At 23.2% G+C, this 20715-nt stretch overlaps 1 protein-coding gene across 1 annotated transcript in view; it reads left to right on the forward strand.

The window, feature by feature from the left end:
• The first annotated feature begins 7147 nt into the window (after window positions 1–7147).
• Window positions 7148–20715, forward strand: part of LOC129613013 (serine proteinase stubble) — an 80368-nt gene continuing 66800 nt past the window's right edge. The window contains exon 1 of the mRNA XM_055526887.1: window positions 7148–7222. The gene's annotated coding sequence lies outside the window, so the exon portion shown is untranslated. The remainder of the gene's footprint in view (window positions 7223–20715) is intronic.

Consider the following 20715-nt stretch of genomic DNA (forward strand, 5'->3'; position numbering starts at 1 on the left):
TAACAATTACTTTTTACAATAAAAATGTTTAAAATTAAAGAAGAAAACTGCGAATAAAGAGAGCAATTATAGGTATAAACAGAATAAAATTCTCTTGGCAAAAGTATAATGAGAAAATATGATATTTACTGCGCTACAAGTTTATTATTTTGAAAATTTATCAAAATTTTGTGGTTTCGACTAACGGGAAGTTCTGTTTCGGTTATCATATTCGGGAACTGAAAAATTTAAGCACCGTCTTATACAAGTTTTTTGCATATTTAATGAATTTTCATATTTAAAAACTTTTCGAGGAAATTTGGTTTGCACTTGGCTATTTTAATTAAACAGTAAAAAACATATACAGTTGTAATAATTGGCAGAAGACTTGACCTAAATCGAACGACGTACCTTGTCATATACCATTCACAACCTTTTTCGTTATTCATAACAAAGATAGCATTTAATTCACATATGTTTATTTTTAGAACTTTTATAAAAAGTGCTAAAAATGACATATGTTTGTCTGGCCTTAGATATTTTTACAAAACTTCTACACCCTTGAATACAGGCAAATGAAACTTTATACATAAACCGGTCATTACTAGAACATTCCGGAGAAAAAAGTTTTTACCTATCTCCTTCTCACTTAAAATGTGTAGCCTCCGAAAATACTAAAAATGGTTTTTCAGTAAACACTAAAAAGTTGCGGCTAGCTTCTCCTAACGCGGCACAATTTAACCCTTATTTAAAAACCCATTTTTTTTCAAAATTTTGATATCGGTGTTCTTGTATACAGTACGTTGTGGGAGTCTAAAATTTTTGCAGCATTTAAAATTTTTTTTTTCACTTTCACCTCCTCTCAAGTTATCCCCTCTCCAAATCTGTAAAATTTGAATTTTCGGCAATATGGGTTTTCCGAACCGTAAGGTTTTCCAAATTTCTATAAATATAGGAACCTAACGATAAAATATAATTATTTTTCTTAACTCATGCAATTAACCTGTAAATTTGAGCATTATGTTAACGCTTCTTTAAATTTTTTTTTTGTCTCATCCTAATTGTATGCAATTTTTTAAAAATATTTTGGTATGTGAATCAAAGTAATTTTAATAATTTGATAGATTGTTTTTAAAAGCAATATTTTCACTTATTGAAGGAAAAAGTGCTATTTTAAAAACCATTGGTTTGATTCAACTCTATTTTGTTTTATTTAACATTGTCATGCTTTAATAATTTTTTTTTAAATATTTTACTTAAAATGACTCTTTTTTTTGCAAAATTTTCTTCTATTAATTTAATCACTAATTTTAGAATATTAAAAGAAATATTTTTATAATAATTCTTTCTCTTTCAAAAAATGAAATCACGTGATGTTATTAGTAAAATTTAATTAATTTAAATATCTATAAATTTATAAAACTTACGTTTATTTTCTATATATGTGTGTAAACAAAATTTTATTTTGTATATAAAATTTACTTAATGTATAAGAGAGAGAAAAAAAATCGGAAAAGTAAAAGTTTTCAATCAAAACATTTGAATATCAATATAAAAGCTATTCATTTCAATTTTTCCTATTAATTTAGATTACAAGCAAAATTTTCATTCTATAATTTAAAAATAATAATAAAAATAAAATGGAGACAACAAAATCCCTTTCTTTTTTTTTCTTTTTCCTTCAATACACATAGATATATGAAAGAAATCTTTAATAATTTTATCTTGATTTTATATACGATACGCGATCAAACCATAATAATGAATTGTGTATTCAATGAATTTTTAAATCTTTAATTCACTTATGCATTGCATTCATCATTTTAATACAACATCAGTATATAACAGATACAAAGTATACTCAGTCTCAGCTCATATGTGTATGTACACCAATTTAAATATATACATATAAACATATGGTTATGGAATTATTGCCATCCATTATAAAAACTAACTAGGCAATATAATGGAAAAGAAAAATAAGAATTATATAAAAAAATTGAAAGAACTTCAACAAACTATCTGTACCGCATACCGCAATTTATTCATTTCTATAATTCACCTTTATCTACATATGTACATACATACTCGTACATATATGCGCATACACCTGTAAAATAAATAAATATTTTTAAGTATTTGCACATTTTATTCCAATTCTTCAATATTTTATACTTACACATACTTACATATATTTTGATAATTCACTGAAAAAATAGTAAACGAGTAAATTCCATAAGCAAAAAAGAAACAAAAAGAAAAATAAATTTACAAAAATTCAACCACCGTGATAATATGAAGAAAATTTGAATGGAAAATGCTTAAAATATAACTGCACTTTTTTTCTATGAATAAAATCAGCTGGTTTATAACAGGTAAATTGCTCTTTTCTATTTTTTTTTTCGTTTTTTTTTGTTTTTTTTTATACTTTGCTACTCTCTATATAGTAAAATTGCTGTAAGCAACGATTGAGATCGAGATCTATATAAAAAGGCCAAATAAAATAAATTGAATAAAATGAAATTGAAGGAAAAAACATTGAAAAAAAAACACTAAGAAAATGAACATAAAAAAAATGAGATCAAAAAATGTTTTCGCTGTTGTGGCGAATTCATTTTTAAAATTTTTCAATATTTTTCTCTCATCAATTTCTGTTATTCTCTCAATTATATTAAGTAGTCTGTTAATTTACATTGAATACTGTTGAATAAAATGTTGCAAGGCAGTAACTGTTGTAATTTAAGTACGAGGTTAACTGAAATGTGAGGAAAAAATTATACTGCTTTTGTTATATTTTAAAAGGACATTTGCTTTAAATATTTGAAATATATACCAATAGTTGGAATATTGGTAATATTTTAATATGCCTAATTGGTTTCTGACTATTTCCTGTTAAAGATTTAAGTTTAACATTTTTTTCTGAAATATTTTAATTTTTAGTGTGCGTATTGCAATTTGTTCCTTCTTCCCCTTTTATTGCAAACTTTTTTCTTCTACCGAAAAACATCTTAAGCGAACACTAAAATCAGAAAATGGCCGTGTAAATAAAGTCAACTATTAACTCAAAACCTTTTAAGATACTAAGTTGTAAAATTTATTTCAACTGTGCAAAATTTTATTTCATCTCACTTTTAAGTTATTTGCCGCCTTTCAAAATTGGAAAAATTTACATTTTTAGCCTGTTTAATTTTCAAAATTATAAGCTTTTCCAAATTTCTATAAAATTATTAATGTCAAATTCGATTAGAACATTAACACTTTTTTTAGAATTTGTTCTTTTTCCGAAAACCATGCAACAATTTTTTATTGCATAAAATAATTTTTGTAAAATAATGAGAATAATTTAAGTATAGAATATTGGATTTTAATTAGTGGACATATTTTCATTTCTTCAAGGGAGAAACAACTACTTTACGAGCAATTGGATTGACTTCTACTTCCATTTAATCTAACAAAATAATTGACAGAAATAAGAGATTTTTTGCAGAAAATTTCATTTATTACATAAAAGAGAATATAGCGCATCATAAAATATTTTATTGTCTTAAAATTTTAACTATTGCAAATTTATTTGTATTACATTGATAAAACAAGACAATAGTCCCAAATACTCTCTATGTTTCTAATGTTATAAGAAATACTTTAAGGCCGGCCGAATAATTTTTATAGTATAAATTTAATGACTTGTATTAAAAATCAGGTAAAACGCTACACGAGAATGCCTAAATAATTTTTATTCGACTAGAAGGAAATTAATGAGTGCTGTAATATTCAGCGATTCTCTAATATTTATAAAAATTTCAAAATTTTAATATTAACATTTATTTTACATTAATCTTAAAATTTAATAAGTGAAAGAAATCTCAAAAATAACATCACCTGTCCGTCAATGTTTCTGTTTCATCACTTAGTCTCTTCTAGTTCATAAATAAGAACGTACATATGACGAAAAGAAATTTTTTTTTTTATCTGTATTTATAATGTATATACACATTTGATTTTCTTTCATCTTCAATAATTATGTCTGCATATAACAGTAACTAAGATATCTTGATGATTATATAGCGGCAAAAACGTAACATACAAAAAAAAAATTAAAAATAAAAAGTGCAAAATAATTTTTCTTTAAACCTAAACAAGAATTTTGAGATTTTTTAACTTGAAAAAAAAAACAACAACAAAAATAATGATATAACATAACTATAATATAATCTATACAGAATTACAGAAAAGTAGCAACATTACTTATATATTAACAGTAATAATACTAAAAGTAATAATAATAATGAGCAAGCAACACATTAGCAATATATAAATAATACGCATATATAATATTTAACAGAGAAAAATAACAATAACTATATGAATAAGAAAAAAGACTAAAACAACAATAACTCGAATATCAGCAGTAACAGCAGCATTAACAGCAGCAAAAAAAAGCAGCACTTACCATCATGCCATCATACAGAAAAACGAAGAAAAAATAATAAAATAATAATAATAAAAATAATAAACAGCAATAATCCCCTTATGTATAATATTGAAAGCTAAAATACCATAATAAAAGTTTTGCTTAACATTTTATTCATTCCATTCACCATCATCAGTTTAATTACAACCGTCGTTTGAGTAAGTCGCGAATTTTTCCGACTTTTAACTAAAATTTTTTTTTATTTTTTTTTCTTTTAAAAAATTTTTTTCAATTTAGTCCTCTGTTGTTGGTGTTTTTTTGTTTTTTTTTTTTTTTTTGCGAAATAATATTAGAGGACTTAATGAAGAAAAAAACAGAAATAAAAAAATGAAAAGAAAAATTAAATTCCAACTTAATGTTTGATTTTTAAAGAAAATTTTATTGACAATTTTAAATTGATGAATTTTTTATTATTATAAAAAAATTTGCATAAATAAAGGATTATAATAAAAATATAAGAAATTTTATTAAAATCGCTAAAATTATTAAAATTTTGTTCAAACTTCTTTCTCGTATTTAAAAGAGATCGCGTTTCTGAATTCAAATCATTTGTAGATTTTTGAATAAATTGAGGTGAATATTAAGATTTACGATTATATACGAGGAATTATTTAAACAATAAAAGTATATTTAAAATATAAAATTAAATAAAATTAAATAAAATTAATGGAAAAATTAATTAAGAGTTAATGGAAAAACACAATAAATTTTTTTAATTAAAATCTTTAAAATAAATTAATATTCAAATATGCGATGCTATATTATATAGATTGCAAGATAATTAAATATAAAAATTAAATTAAATTAAATAAAAAATAAGTAATTAAATAATAAAAGAGAAAATACAAGAAACAAATTGAGCACTTTAATTAAAAAAATTCAATAACAATTTGAAAAAGGGCTTCATTTAGTGCTCAAATACAATTTCTTGTCATAAAACAGAAAAAGAAAAACAAATGCGAAAATCAAAAATGAAAAGTGATAATTAAAAAAAAAAGAGAAGAGAATATTTAAATTTTAATAATATTTTTTTTATTTTCCTGTGTGCAGTGTGTTTGTTTTTATTATAAAATTTAAAATCTCATTAAAAAAAAAGTGAGAGCTAAAAAAGTATACAACATTCTTGTAGTATACGCATTAAAAACATAAACAAAACAAAAAACTAATGAAAAGAAAAATTATAAAGGAAAAGTAAATTTAATTTTTTTCTTTTGTTTTTAATGTTAAAAGTGTGTATGGACAGGTAATAAGAGACAAAATAAAAAATTAAAATAAATAAAAGTTAATAATAAAATGATAAGAGGTGATTACTAAAGGTATATTTGAAGGTATATAAAATATAAGGTTGTAAAAAATATCTTACATTCTACACGCATATATATAACGTATGTATGTGTATACGCATTATGTATCGAAATATACTGTAAACATTAATTACTTTTTATAATTATTGCGGCCTACATAAATTATAAGCAAAAAAAAAAAACATATAACATTAATGGTAATATTTTTTTACTTTACTGTACACAATATACAATAAGAAGAGATAAAATTTTCATGTATAATAAATAAATAAATATATATATATATATATGAAAATGCATGTTAAATTAAGAAATATATAATTATAAATAGCTACTCTTCTCATTTAATTTTTGAAGAACAGGAGAAAAAGTAAACATAAAAAAAAATATATAACAATAAATCAATTTACAATGTACTATTAAAAAAAAATAAAGAAATAATGCATATCTACATATATATATAAATTGTATGTTAAATTGAAAATTTGCATAATATTGCTTAAGTATTTAGTTACTTGAATATCAGTGAATTTCTTCTGGATATTTTAATAAACATACGAGTATCAGATATATAGATTTTCAATATTAAATAAAATAATTAGTAATAATAATAAAACTTCAAGAGTATATGATAAATTTTTTAAATGAACAATTGATGATATTACAGCAGTCGATCACATATTAAAATTCACTGTTTTAAATTTCGTGAAATTGAACTTTGCTACAAATCAAGTGAATTTTCCTTTCAAAAAATTGAATTCAAATAAATTTCCTTTTTTTTTTTAGACAATATTTACAATCGTGACATTGTGATTTTCATATTTTTCTTTTTTTGTCTTAATTTATATTTTTTTAATAACAAAAAAAATTTAATATAAATTCGTTTTTTTTTTTTTTAATTTTCCGAGTTTCTCTAATCAAGTCTTTCAATTATTTTTATTACATTTTTCATAATATAAATTAAAGCTTCTTGTTTATTTTTTAGTTTTTTTATTTATTTATTTAATTATTTTATTGTTTAATGAATATTCTTAAATTTAATTGAATTTTTTATATAAAAGAAAAAAAAAATACATATAAGATAAAGAATTATTGATAATTAATTGTGGTCGTAAAAAGTACATGTTTTGTATTTTAAAATAATTTTAATAAAAATAATTAATTAAAGATAATTTTTGATAAATAAAATATTTTGATTAAATATTTGATTCTATTAAAATAATTAACGTAAAAATAAAATTTTTTAAGAATATTTTTGTTCTATTTTAAAATCTAAAATTGGTGCTATAAAAAAAAATACAATAACAAGAGGAAATAAAAAATAAATAAGTGAGAAAAAAATATACAACAATTTTATTAAAATTTATTTTTAATATAGCTAGTATATTTTTATTTTCATTTATAAAATCTATTTTGAAAAGGAAAACAAATTATGGAGAAAATTTTGAACATCTGAAAGGAAAAGCTTGTAAGTTTGTAATTCTTTTTCTTATAGTATTTTTTGTTTTATTATATTTATTAAATAATTTATTAAATAATATTGGGGTTTTTATGTAGAATTGTTCTATTGTACATTGATTCCTGTGGCTGATCTTCAAATCTTTAAGGCTTGGTGTATTTTATAATACGAGTAAAAAGACTTATATTTTTTGAGATACTTCAAATGAAATTCCTTTCCGGATTTAGATTCTAAATATCACTTTCAAGGAAAAAAAATATTTAATAGATATTTCCGAAAATTTGGTTAAAACATGAATTTCCTATTTATTTTGTTGCTTTTAAGAAGAGGACCCGTCATATGTGTGGCAAAGAAAATTTATGATTTTTTGCAAATACAATTGTATGTAATACCATTACCTGATATTTTAACAATTTATAACAGAGGCCAAGATTTCGAAAAATTTAAGGACAAAATTGTTCTTTTATTACTTTAAAATGGTTTGCAACAAAATTTTGGTTTCCTAGGCTAAAATTGATTATATATACCTGTTGTGTCGCCATTTAAGATTCAACTGGTTTAATAATTTTTAAAGTTTTATAATTGCTTGGGTTAACATTTAATTTTTTGAATTTTAATCAAATACCATTAATTTTATATAAAGTTATCAACCTGAACACGGATTATTCCAAAGATATGATAAAATTGAAAATTTTAAATTACATTATATTTAAACTTTTCATACAATGTGTTTCATACATAAATTAAAAAAAAGTTTTCCACACATTAAATGTTATACTAACATTATTGTACAATCAAGTTCCTTTTATGATTTATGAGATATTCAAGAGGCTTATCATTTACAATGAACTTCTTTGATATCTTTTACTGATTTTAATTGAAAAACTTCATATTTTTATTCCAGTTTAAAATTTTCATTAATTAAAAACAACTTTTTCTATATATATGTATGTTATGTTATATATAATATGTAGTTGATTATTAAATTTATATTTAATTTGAATACGAAGATATAATAATCATTTTACTATATTTAAATTCAATTTAATATTATAAAAATTGTCTATTTTAGTTTTTAAATTTTAGTAAACTAGTTTATTTAGCAAATATGTATATTTTCCATAGTGATTTACTGGAACAGCTTTCTGTTTTTTCCAAACTATATGCTATTATAATGTTAAAAATAGAAAAATATTATGCGTACGAGAAAGTTTAATCTATACTTTTAAAGTAAATCAACTTATTGTATATATACTTATCCATTTTAATATTATTAATTAATAATATTGTTATAATTATGATAATTAATGATTTTCTTTTTAAAAGTTTAATATTTTTGTGCAATTAATAAATATCTTAATGTGATTTAAAGTATAATATTATATATTTAGATTAATATAGATTTCATTTTATAAAATTTTATTTTAATTGAATAAATGTAGAGGCATATTTATTTTAATTATTAAAGTTTACGGTTTTTATTGGATTATATTGACTAGAAAATATTAGAATATTGTAAGAAAAACCATTTAAAATATAATTTATTGAAATTATGACTATTTTTAATAATCTTGAATTTTAAGACAATTGTATGTCAATTGTACAATTGTTACAGTCAACAGTTGTACTTAAACTGCTTAGTTTTTGATTTGTTACGTGGTCAAACTTACAAAGTAAAAGTTTAAAAAGTTACATTTCTTATTTTGAAAATTAAAAATTTAATTTATTAGACTTTTAATTTAATTTATTAGAGTAAATCTTCTCTTCTAAATCTCTAAAACGATAATTTTTTGAAAACTGATTAGAATTTCAATTCTATATAGTTTTATCTATCTAAATTCTACCCATACGAACGTATGTGTAACGATAGGTATTAGTGGTCTGAGATATAGACATAAGTGTACGTTTCTGATCAGCGTCGAATTCTGAGTTGATTTATATTCTCATGTTTAACTAAATCTAAATCGTGATCTAAATTTATACTATATATTGAAATGTGCTTTACAACATATTTTTTGATAATTTTTCCATATAACCACAAAGACTTTCAAACCACAACGTCTTCATATGCGTCATGACAAAATTAAAAATTTTTACAATATTTGGATTTTTTATAAGAATTTTGGATAATATATGATTTATTTAATCCTTAATAAATTTAAATATACAATAAAGAGGTATAAACTTTTAAGGAACTTAAATTTAATTTATTACAAAACCGGAGAAAATAAAATTCTCAAAAGAGAAGAAAAAATTGGAAAAGTAAATCGAAACACCTGCGCAATGTCACAATGTAAAATAAAAATAAATAAATATTTACAATATATATATATATACATAATATATATATATATATACATATATGTGTAAATTATTTACGATATATATGATATGTATGGTATAGTTAAAACAAATAGCTATTAAATTGAAATATTTGAAAGTATATTATGCATGTCGACTGTAGAGTATAGAGTACGAAAGCATGAACATATATGTATGTATGTAGAGTTTTGATTAATTGGGTTCAATAAAAGTAATTCACATAAATTTTTTGTAAATTCTTTTTTATTTTTGTTTTTATTTTTATTTGGTATATTTAATGTGCCAAAAATAAATCAATTTTAAGAATTTAAATCACGTTAAATGTTATACATTATTTTTTATAGTTGATTTGACAAGAAATAAAAAACACCATGTGTGTGCAAAAAATTTTATTCAATGTTTGGATAGTTTTTGTGGCGCCTTTTATGAATTTTCAATTCGCGTAAAAATCTATTTATCACATAAATCTTTTCCAATATATCTACATGCATACGTATGAGTATATGTATGTGTTTTGCATGGGTAGAGTTAAAATTATTTTTTAAAATTTAGACATTTCAACAAAATTAATTTATTTTACATTATATTGTGTTGATGGGATTTTAATGTGATATTATGTGTTTAAAATTTGTTTATATTAGAGAGTGAGAGGAATTTATTAACTTTTATACATATACTAATCATGTATAACAGAATATCACCATTGACATTCGTAATTCTTTTATCTTTTCTGTTTTCCATTATATGATAACGAAATTTATTAGTTTTAAAAAATTTGGAAAATTTTTAATCTATATACGCATTTAATAAAATTTTCTCTATTAGGTATTTTGTTTCAATATTATTTACAAACACACATTGTAAAAGGAAAATGGTTGTTTTTATACAAAGTTGAAACTGATGAATTCACTGATGAATTAATAAGTAGATTTGAAATTATGGAAAATTTTTTGAAATCACAACTATCTGTAATATAACTTAACAATTTTTAATAAAATCAGGCTGATTATTATACTATATATGTATACCTAACATATACACATATGTATATGGGAACTATATATAGAATACATCGCTACACATAACTATAACTACATTGCTAGATGATTTGTAGTTACATTACACTTTGTTATAACTCTGAATTAATATTCTAATTTCTCTTAATAATAATTAAATGAATTCAGTCAATTGTTAATCTCAAGTAGTTCCAGTTGTGTTAAATAAAATTAAAGTTTTAATTTAATTTGAACAGTAATTTTCATCACTGTAAGTTTTTAGTAATTTTTGTTACTTTGTAAATTTAATAATTTTATAATTAAAATTTAATTTAATTTATAAAATTGAAAGTAGTAAAATTCAGAAAGGATGCAATTATAAACAGAAGTTCATTTCAAATTAAAGAGCATAATCGAAGAAAAACCTATGTATTCCGTATAATATAAGGTTGTTTGAAATGTGTAGTAAATACTATAGAAATTAAAACGATGTAAATTACATAGAAACTACACATAATTATACAAGAGAATATATTGTTCTTTTGGATTTTAAAAATTCAAAATTTATTGACTTTAAAAATTATATACATTGTAAAAATGTAAAAGCAAAAATTACGGGAAGGTTATTCTCTTCCAAACAAGTGATTATGTGATGAAATAAAAGAAAATCAATACATTTCTTTTAGTCATAAAAATATTTTCCCTTTCAAGAATGCAAAAAAAAAGAGAAAAACTTAAATTGCTCTTATGGAATAAGGAACAATAAATCTTTTTGAAAATATAGTTAGATATTTGATTTTACTACTTATATAGCGTATGTTCAAAATTGTTTCTTAGCTTTTAAATCAAAATTGTCTTATATCGAATTTTGAGGTTCTTTTCTGTATTCGCGTTTTTCCTATATAAGCCAAATATAACTTTTTCGTTAATGTTTGGTTTTTTTTTAATTTCTCTTGCATTCTTGCAGAGTTTTCCAACTTAAAACGTTTTAGATTTTAACCAAAGACCTATTACGTTTCAAAGCTCGGATATTTGGTGTACCCATGAGTTTAAATACCTTTTTAGTGAGTTCCTGGCAAATAAATTTTATATTATTTCAATATAAAATTTGTAAAAAGAGCTATGAATTATGTAGCTTGTTGTAATACTCTAACAAACACAAGAGTACAAATTCACTTATTATTTAATTATATTCCTTTTGCATTTAATATTGAATTAGTTGATGTTTCAATATATCTTTAAGTCTAGTTATTGACTAAGGTGTAATTTGTGCTTTAGAAGTAATTTATGTTTTATACTATATGACAAAATAATTTCCATATTATTCTTGCTTCTGAAAGGAGCCTTAAATTATTTTATTTCGGTACATTTTAATTTAAATTCTTATATGTAATAATGATAATTCTCTTTACTTACTTATATAGAAAAACTTTCTCACATAACATTAATCTTATACACATATGTATAAAAATAATTAAAATAAATAAAATTATGTATAACTATTTAAATAAAATCTTGTAATAATTTAATATGCAAATGTATAACATTATATTTAAAAGAAAATTTAATAAATTTTCAATTTCTCACGTAACGAATTTCAAACATACTTACATAATATTATTATATAACAAAATTACATTAATAAAGAAAGTATTACGTAACAGTTACTATAAATTAAATGGAAATTTGTTTAACAAAAAAACATGGAAATCTTATGTAAATAAAATATTGAGCAAAAAAAAAAAATAAAAACAAATATTCAAGTTTATATAATTATAAATTCCAGCGTTAAAATCTAGATTATACAAGTATAACTAAAACTGTATTTGAAATTAAGACAGTTATATATAACAAAATATTGCAAAATGAAGCAAAATGAAAATTAATCTTCTATTTTAAACTATTAAAATTAATTTTAATTTTAATGAAGAATAATTTAATTTAAAAACCATGAGTGAAATTATTTTGATTGCTTATATGAATATGTATATGTCATGTGTATGTATATATGTGTATGCAAACTGTTTATCTTGGGAAAAATAATTATTTATTAAGACGTATGAAATTATTATTAAATCATTTTTCTCATAATTCTGATATTGCATAATGTTTTTTTTTAAATTATTTTTCTGATTCATCTGATTCACAAGTATAACGCATATGGTACGCGTTCTGTATTTGAAAGACCTAAAAAGACGCTTCAGTGCTAATGAGTAAAAAATTCTAAATTTATGACTTTGACTTCAAATATATGCTAATTCTTATCTTATCACAAATATAGGCAGTTGTAGAGTTTTATGAATGACTGCAAGGTATATTTTATATCTTTCGTCGAAAATTTGTTTTCCACTTCCAACTTCCACTATGAAATAAGATTAATTTGTTTTCATTTAAAAATCGCTCTAAATTAATTTATAGAAAATTTTTCATAGAATACATTGAAAATCTTAGAAATCTGGTCAACTATGGGTATATAAGTACACTTCTAGAAGGGGCGATGTCATAGACAAGGGAGAATTAGAATTAAATATTTTACATTTTATATACGTATTGAAATATAAAAATTAGTTTGATTGTATATGTATTAGATTTTTTTTAATATGGTTGATTTGAAATAACTACAACTCTTATATGTTTCTGAATTTAATTTTTAATTTAACTCAAAAAATTCTATTTATTAGTAAATATTAATTATATATATATACTATTATAATAAAACTAATAATAATTCTACAACTATTCATGGCAATTAAATTTTTTATTACAGATTTTAAAATTCAAGTTAAAGTGTTATATTTATTTCTAGTATAAACATTATAGGATTCTGGTATATTTTTCTTATTAAATAACCAGTTCAAATTGATAGTTTATTAACCCCTTTATGTGAGTAATAATTTTTCATTGATTAATACCAAGATTCATTATATAACAAAATGGTATTTTATTAAAATGTGTGTATGACATTATATTATATAAGAGGTTTAATAAATTTAGAAATTCATAATATTTTTCTATAACATTTTAACGAATATTACAACACTGTATGTAAAATATAAAATTGAGTTTGCAATATAAGTTTATAAGTAATAAGAATTTTTGAATTTGTCTTAAATTTTAAATTTTTTAAAAAATTATTCATAGAAGTATATATATAAGAGAATGATATAACATTTTTTTGAGAAATTGACATTTTACTAAAGCGTTAAGGGACTTGTGAGCACCGAATTGACAATAAAAAATTACTTAGACATTTTATTAATTAAATTTTTAAGCATTCGATGTGCATTAGTCTCACATTTAGAACTTGTAAATTTGGTCAGAATTATGCAATTAGACGCTTCGCTCTGGCATAGATTACAGTTTTGGAAAATAAAATTAAAATTGTAATTGATGATGTGTAGAAAAATGTGGTTTAAATGTGTGACATGTGCTTTAAAATTGGACCTTTGGAACGGAGAAACTCATTTGTTAATTAATATATTTAAAAAAAAATAAAATCAAATTATTACATAAATAAAAAACTTTCCTGTATTTTCCCTTCCAGTATTTCCTATTATTATTTTGTATTATTTTATTATTAAAATTAATAAACTATACTTAAACAATTCCTCATTAAAAACTTCAATTTTATAAAATTGAAATAAGATACCTTATATTTCTAGTAAAAGTTTTTGACAAGATTTTTTTTAATTGGTGTGAAAAGAAAACTTCCTTTTATTCGGAATAAAATACTTTTATTTTTCGCTAATATATTTCGTGCGCTACATACGCACTTTATCAAAGCTGATTTTCTTCTAATTAAGACAACAAACAATAAAAATTGAAATCTATTAAAATTAGGAATATTATACCTGACTTAATATAATCTACCTGACTTAATCTAGAATTTGATTATTTATTTTTTTTTTTTTTTTTGTTATTATTTACAAACTAAATTTATACCTGTTTTAAACCTTAAAACTGGTCAAATAATTAATTTAAAGAGCCAAGTAGCCACGTTACCTTCGTCCGTGTTTAGTAGGCAGTCCTTGTTTGATTTGTATATCTGCATGCTTTCGTGAACTTCTCTCCTGTGTTTTCCTTTTACCTCTTTTAATACCTTTAAGTTATCTTCCGTGATTGTGTGATCCGTTTCATAAATGTGTTTTGCAACCATAGAATTGAAAATCCGGTTAAATCCTACTTTCCTTGCACGTTTTATTTCACTTAAATGTTCCTTATGTCTTGTTGTAACGGGTCTCTTCGTTTATCCTATGTAAAATTTATCGCAGTTATTACAATTGATTTTGTACACACCGCATCTTTCATGTATCTTCAATTTATCCTTAGCCGAATTTAACAGACTCCCAAGTTGATATTTACTATTGGTTTCCGATGTCCGAATATTGTGTTTCCTTAGTTGTTTGTTTATCAAGCTTGTACAGTGATGATCATAACTTAAAGATGCCCATGTTATTCTTTGTTCTTCCAATATCCTGTTCTGTTTAAACAATGTGCTCATATTCTCCTGCTCAATTTTTCGTTTTTTCTTCCTAATGAGTTTGTTAATACGTTCAGTAGAATAACCGTTCTTCACAGCCGTGTCCAAAATGAAGTCTACCTCTGATCTATAGTCGTGTCTGTCCATCGGTGTGGTTAGCATTCTATGGATCATAGAGTTGAACGCCGCCATTTTATGTTTCGTTGAATGGTACGAGTCCTTTGGAATGCATCTTTGTGTTGTTGTTTTCTTCCTATATATCTTGAATCCAATTTTTTCAGATTTTCTTTTCACCAATATGTCCAAAAAAGGTAACACTCCATTTTCCTCAATTTCGAATGTAAATTCGATGTTTCTATGTAATTTGTTGATGCATCTGTTTATATTCTCCAGTTCTTCCTTGTCCACTATCGCGAAGACGTCATCAACATACCGCATCCATACTCTAGGCATCAGAGAATCCTCCTCCATTCTTTTTTCCAATTTGGACATAAATAATTCTGCGATAAATGGTGAAAGTGGATTGCCCATCGATACTCCCGATGTTGTTCTGTACATCTCGTTTCTGAATTCGAAGTAATTCTCCTCCATGCAAAGTCTTGCTAATTTGTGGTATTCTTTTACTTTGTTGTTCCAATTTTCTGTTTCTGTTTCTCCTTCTTTTGTTGATAACCATAGTTTCAAATATTCAAGAGCTTCGTTAACTGGAACACTGGGAAAGAGCGCTTTGACATCGAACGATACCATTAATTCATCAGGACCAATCTTTAAGCCTTTCGTTTTTTCTATAAATTCCTCTCTATTCTTGATAGAACAGGAACGGAAATCCATTTCCCCAAATCTTTTCACGAGCCACTTCGCAATTTTGTATGTTGGGGCGCCGTTAGCGGAAATGATCTCCCTGAACTGCTCACCTTCCTTGTGAATCTTTGGTAGACACACCAGTTTCGGAACTGATGGATTCGGCATCGTCAAGTCGTTGATGTTGAAGTCCAGAAACTTACACTCCTTTAAAGCTTTCTTAACCTTCACTGCTGATTCCTTTAAAGGGTTGGTCCTAATTTTTCTAAAATTTCCGTTATTAAGTTTATCTAAGATCTTTTCATCGTAATCGTCCTTGTTCATAATAACGATAGTGTTTCCCTTGTCTGCTTTTATGTAATACACTGGTTTTTCATTTAAACTTTTCACCGTTGCATGTTCACTTTTGGTTTTGTTATCTAGGTTGCTGTTGGTGTTGTTGCTTCCTCTTAGTATTTTGTATACTTCTTTCCTAATGTTCTCCTTGGCTCCATGATCCGCTCCTCTTATGGCTGTCTCCACATCTGCTATGATGTCTTCCTTATCAGTTCGCTTGGGTGTGATTGCATATTTTAGTCCTTTGTTGAGAAGGCCCATTTCCTTCGTGCTAAACGTGTAAGACGATTTATTAACTACTAAGTTCTCGATGGGATGTGTTTCAATGCTCATCGGTTTAGCAGGTTGTTGCGTATTCCTTAAAGTTCCCAGACGTCTCAATTTTTGACAAGATAATTAAAAGCGCGATTGGGTACCATAAATATAACAACCAATTCATTACTAATTTCTGTTTTTCTATATCTAATATTTAATTAATTTAAATTAATAATGATATTGCGGTACATGTGTATAATTGCTATATATGTACATATCGAGTTCGTTATGATTCTGTTATATTATGTTATTCATATAAACAGCTCTTCTCTTTATCAAATCAATTTAAATTATCGTTATTATTATTATATAATAATCCTCTCAGCGGAATTATCATTAATATAAATCTCATACAATATTACGTTATATATAATAAGTGATGGATAAGGTGTCAAAATTTATTTATCACTGTATCATGTTTTAAGTGATTAAAATTGAATAAAAATTTCAAGTAATAAAAAATTGAATAGGTATGATCTATAAAAGTTTATTAAATATTTTTATGTATGTAAATAATATGAATTTTTTATTTATTATAAAAAAGTAATTTAATGCTTGTTAAAAATGTTAATATTCATGATCATACTGTGGAGTTAAAAATCAAAATTAAATTATTGCATTTTCAAAAATTTGGTGTAAATAGGAAAAAAAACATTAGCGGCTTTAACCAGATGAATGGTATCAGTTCGGAAACCGAAAAATTGATGGAATTTCTTAAAATTTAATAATTGAGTTTTGGTTGTTACCGAAACTAACTGGCGAATTTTTCACGGAATTTGTATTGCTTAAAGCGAAACCCTACTAAGAACCAAATTGACATTTTTCGAAGAATGTTAACTAAAAGCTTAAAATTGTAAAGATGTATTTGAAGCGCATTATCATAAGATCTGTAACACTTTCATTAAAGTAGATAATACATATTGCGGTCATTTATGCGATGACGATGAATTAGTTCTAGTAAAATAAAAATACTTTGATATAGAGAACCTATAGATACGGAACTTGGAATAGTTCGATTTTTGAAACTCATTCTAATCTACAAAAAAGTTCCGTCAAAACTAATTTGAGTATGGCATTTAATACATAAATTTCATATAAAACTCTTAAACAATATTATACTTATTTAATTTTTTGTTTTAAGTGGACTAGCTTGCTTTTGATTCTTATCTACAAATCTCATGACATAATAATGTGGATATAAGAATAGTATAAATTTTAAAAAGCAAAAAATTCTTATAGTTTACATTACAATTATTAAAAAAAAAATTTTTAATAAAAATGTTGATTTTTAAAGAAATGTTTACCTATAATTCTTATGTGCACATCAAAGTCCATCATAATACATGCACGTATATATATATATATACAAACGGGTACATAATTTGCACAGGTATGGTCTGAACTCTTGAAATACTAACTATAATATTAAGATACGTGAATAAAAATTTTCTTTAACTGTAATCTCCTTTTTAGTGTTTCATGTTCATTTTTCTTTTTTTTTAAACAGTTATATTATTTTCTAACAGTTTTTGCCTTCTACGTTTGTATGATATTATTATATAAGTAATAAAAAAAATTTCTTGTAATATAGGAAGAATTTATTACCTTTTCAGAGAGAAAATCTTTTAAGTTTTTTGTATTTTTATTATTTTAGAAATAATAATGAAAAAAAAAAAACTAAATTATAAAAAGAAGACGACTATTTTTTCTTCTTCTAAATTTGAATTATTTAATGTCGATTTTCATTGCACTACAAATTAAATGTTATGTGAATCGACAAAGATCATATAATGTTGTACTACTAAATTGTATATATATTTATATTTAATGTGCATAAGATATGCAAGTATAAGAATTTGTACTATATAATTCTATCTAGATTTAAAATTTTATAGTGATATAGTTATAAAATTTATAATTATACCGAATAAAAATAAAATTTTTAAATTAATTTATAATTCGTAAAAATATTATTAATCAAATATATGTACAGAAAGAAAGTATAAGAAAATTACATATTAGATTTAAAAGTACGCAATTAAATAATATATGTGTATAACAGTTATTATAATATTAATTGATGCATAATATTTTGAGCAGATGCACGCAGACACTGTAAAATTAAAGCACAATGAATAAAAGCAATTATTTAGGATGTTATGTAAATGTTATGTAAATTTTAGATTCGCATGGGGAACAGCTGTGTTAAATTTTTTAAATACATATATATGTATAACTTGTGACAACTTTTTTCAGTTTTCTATGTCCACAATAACAAGATATTTTAACCTTATGTCCTATGAAAATCCCAATCAGTTTTTTCAAGAAATTTTAAGAAAAATGTTCTTGCATGAATTTGTAAATATTTTAATTAAGGGTTTAAAAATTTAAGACAATTAATCGTAAAATTGAGTTTTATTTAATAAACTTGTTATGTAATTGATGAAAATTACATTAGATGCTGAAATTTGTGTTATATATGTTTTTTTGTGTAGATATTTATTATATTTCGCCTCAAATTTACTCCATTTGACGTAATTTAAATTTTGTATTTTCACGAATCAGCTCGGGTTTTATGTAATAAATTAGATTTTTGGTAATGCATGTGCAAAACTCAATATAACATGTTAAATTTGTAAACATAAATACCCTGTAAAAAATTTTGGTATCAAAATGTCAGTTTTATTACTTTATATAACATCATCCAACTATGGAAAGCATCTTCTGTTTATTGAAAACGGGATTATTCTGATCAAAATACTGGCAACTATAGTACCACAGACTCTATTATATATTGCAATAACTTATAATATTGTTTTTGGTGTTGTTAAGTATGAGTATGTGTGCCTAGAGAAAAACTTAATCAAATTTAATTAATTACTATATTTCATTATTATATTAGTAGTTTTTCATTATTATATTAGTATTATTATTATACTAATATAATAAAATATATTATTAATATTTCATTATTATATTAGTATTACGAGTATTAAAGTAGTTATAGGGAATCATATACGTTTTTGATTCCCTATGCCCTACTGCCCAAATATACTATAATATTCGTAATGTCGAATATTATAGGAATATTTGGGCAGTTAATATTATATTAAGTTACATATTAACATTTTATTATATATAATAATTGTATATTAAGTTATATAATATTAAGTACGTGACCAACCCAAGGCACTTGGTCAAATATGTTTTTGAATTAATTAAACATAATTAACAAAGGATTTCTAATCCAAAAAGTGTAATCAATTAATAATAATATTATAGAATTTTAACAGCGCCAAATTGTAACTATACTTAAATGATTACATATAAATATTAACGTACATAACCACACATCTCGATTACACCCTAAGAGTATTTTCAAAATCAAAAAATTCTGAGTGCCCAACCAAATAAAAGTACTTATAGCGTTAATTTGTTCTCTTATTACAATTATACCATAGCGGGAGCACTTATATACTCTCAGTTTATATATTTTTAAAATTGATTTCATTTTCAAAAGAAATAATGAAAAATTATTAGTGAAAATGGAAAAGAAAAACGAATAACATAAAAATAATACAAAATATTATAGGAAAAAAATAAGAAAAATAAAAATGTAGACTAAAAATTAAAAAATAAAGAAAAAACCATTTATAATTTATAAAGAATGAAATGCCATAAATCTAAATATTGAAATCGTTTTAAATATACGCCAAAAGTAGAATCAAAATAAGAGAAAAAAAATATATAGTTCAGGTCCAGGACATTAAAATGACATTTTTATTCAATCGATTATTTATTTGAATCGATTCTATTGTTTATTCATTTCTCTCTCTCGATTTCCGACATTGGAATTTTATTTTTCATTTTGTTTTGTTTTTATTTTTATTTTTATTGTTATTTTCAAGAATCGTTTTTATATATGTACTTGTATACTGCTAGTATATAATATATGTACGAGTATATATAGTGCTGATCTCTATTATGTTTTCATTTATGATTTTTATTAGGTTAATAGATCGGCGGTTCACATATTTTTCGCTTTCTTTTTTTATATTTTTTTTTTTCATTTTCTAGGCATTCTAAGGTTATATACCGCAATATTGGACCATTTATAATAAATATTTTTCAAAAAAGGAAAATGATTTTATTTTTAAATATTTTTTTTTTTGTATTTTTGACTTTTGCTTATTATTAAATGGAAAATAAGAAATTTTTAGTGAAAAAGGTATAGCGAAACAGCCTGTATTCAT

This window comes from Condylostylus longicornis, unplaced genomic scaffold (assembly GCF_029603195.1).
Source record: "Condylostylus longicornis isolate FDR11 unplaced genomic scaffold, ASM2960319v2 ptg000080l, whole genome shotgun sequence".
NCBI lineage: Eukaryota > Metazoa > Arthropoda > Insecta > Diptera > Dolichopodidae > Condylostylus > Condylostylus longicornis.